Below are 2,610 nucleotides of genomic sequence, written 5' to 3' on the forward strand. Positions count from 1 at the left end.
CAAGAACAAAACAAATCAACCCAAATCGTTATTTTGTTTGTATAAACATAAACATCGAAAATCAAACTTCAAAAAAGCACAACAAACAACAAAAATTCAAATTCACTTCGAAATGAAAAGAGAAAATTTTCAGAAATTAGGGTTTTATTCAGACCGCATTTCAAATTAAAGCAATAAATATTGAAATTGTTAACCAATTCGAATTTGTTGTGGTCGGAAAGTTGTCATGTCGATTGAAGGTTAAAGTAAAAAAGGAACTTAAAGCCCAACTATTTGTCATCGGAGGTTAAAGTCTCCGAGGATTAAAAGTAGAAATTTGCAGAACTGTTGGTTGGGAGAGAGTTGAGAGAAGCTGTCGAGATAGAAACGAGAGGGACTGGTTGATTTAGATTGAAGAGGGGTGTGGGTTAGGTTGATTTGTATTTTTGAAAAGATTAGAAGGTTTTAAAAATATTAATCAAATTCACAATTAACTTAATCAAGTTTTCTAATTATGTTTGACCCTTTAAGTTGGTCAGTGTCACCAATCCTTCATTCAAGACTTAAAAGACATATTTCTTTCAATTTTCTCAACTAATTATGTGTCTTCCTTGAATGTATCGGGAAGCTAATTATGTATTTTGACAGATCAAAAATTAAAAAATATGTATCGAAAGTTAATTATGTATCTTTACAAGAAAAAATATATCTTCGTTGGATGTATTATGTATCTCGATAAATCCAAAATTAGAAAAAATATATCGAGAGCTAATTATGTATTTTTACAAAGGAAAAAAATATATTTTTACTGAAAGTATCGGGAGTTAGTTATGTATCTCAACACATCTAAAATCGAGATTTTCAATAAGTATGTAAAATATCATTACTTTTTGTAATAAAGCTTCAATTGTAGGGATTTATTTTGTTTGCTGGTCTTTTTACCTTTTTTTTCAGCAAAATAGCACAAAAATAATCTTTAATAACATAATGGTACATAGAGAAAATACAGCGTTATATATACCTACATCCCCTGGAACCCTCAAAATTCTGTAACGCGGGAATACTATTCCAAATTCGAAGCACTGACCATTGATATTCTAATCCAAGCATTCTTCACACTTACTACATAGCAACTTAATCCTCAAAAAGCATATATTTGAAACAAGACACATTTAACAAAACATCATTAGCTTGGAGTTGAAGAAAGAGGTCGGCCTCGTCCCACGGCAAATCCTCTGGTTCCATCAGGCATTTTTGGACCAGGAGGAGGTTTTGATGGTTCAACCTCATGTGTGGAAGTAGTAATTCTATGCCCATGTCCATTTGTGCCACGCTTGTTTCTCCTTCTACGACCTCGATTTCTAGCTGGCACCCTGGGTCCATTTTTCTCCTTTTATGCATGCTCTGCAGTGGTCTCCTTTGATGGATGGTCTCCCTCCTCTTCGTCTTGTGAATCAACAGGATGCTCACTTGAATGGTTTTCCTCATTACCTGGCAGATCAGATGCTTGGATATTGTTATTCCTATCAGAATCTTGATCTCTCCAGCATTTCTTATTTTGGTCAGGCTTGTTTGTTTTCTTGAGAAGCTTGACTCGCAAGCCAAATGTCCAATAATGTTCATCATTCAAAATGGCTACAGCTTTTTCAGCAGCTTCCACTGAGTTATATTCCACGACATCATGCAACTTACCACGGAGCAGTTTCTCTGCAGTTGTGTATTTTCTAGGATCTCTTTCAGTGTGTAGATCAAGGATGGTAATATGCTTTACATTTCCATCCTGGCCAAATATGCACCGAAGGCTATCCACAGAATGATCCTCAGGTAAATTTTCCACCAATACGGTACAAACCTTTAATCTCACTTAATGGAAGAGGATGAAGTCGCTTCACCTTTCTCCCGTCAGGACTTACAACAAGAAGAGAAGATTCCCTAAGTGCAGCTGTTATTATTGATGTCTCCTTCGTAAGCTTCTTGACTTCTCTAAAAGAAGCAAATACTTTCACAGGGACAAACCCTTCCTTGTCTCTAGTCATATATTTCAACAGAAACTTGTCTGTAGGTAAATTTTCATCGCTGAAGTAATACTCAACTTGCTTGACGATCTTGTTACGAAGATCATCGGTGAGTAAAGTAGCGGTGAGTTGATCAGACGGCTGAGACTCCGACGATCCAACCGGTGAAAAATCAGGATGATCATCATCATGCGGCGGACATAAACCGGTGTGGGAAGGTATAGGAACTACTCCAGCACCGCCGCCACCGTCTGATTCCATTATTCTTTTTTGGAAAAAAGGAGAAATGAAAAGGTCAAAGGAAAAAAATACCCATTATTTTTTTTACCCAATCCTTTTATATTTCAGTAAATTCGGGTGTTCAATAATTTGATTATTTTTATTTTTTGACTGACCCTAATGACATGACAATCAATCAGTGAGTTGTAACTAACTTAAGTAGATTCAGTTAGACAATTAATTATTGTTAGTTTGCTAAGAAGTAATTGTTGGATATTTAAAAAAGAATAAATATTCAATATGTTAATTATTTTATAATATTTAATTGGTCATCATTCATTAACTATGGCTCCATTAGTAACCTTCACTATTAGCCATTATTTCTTATTAACTGGGT

General features: G+C 34.9%; 1 pseudogene; it reads right to left on the reverse strand.

The window, feature by feature from the left end:
- Positions 1-1,134: 1,134 nt before the first annotated feature.
- LOC107849817 lies at positions 1,135-2,272 on the reverse strand (annotated as a pseudogene).
- Between the last annotated feature and the right edge of the window lie 338 nt (positions 2,273-2,610).

This window comes from Capsicum annuum, chromosome 12, assembly GCF_002878395.1.
Source record: "Capsicum annuum cultivar UCD-10X-F1 chromosome 12, UCD10Xv1.1, whole genome shotgun sequence".
NCBI classification, from domain to species: domain Eukaryota; kingdom Viridiplantae; phylum Streptophyta; class Magnoliopsida; order Solanales; family Solanaceae; genus Capsicum; species Capsicum annuum.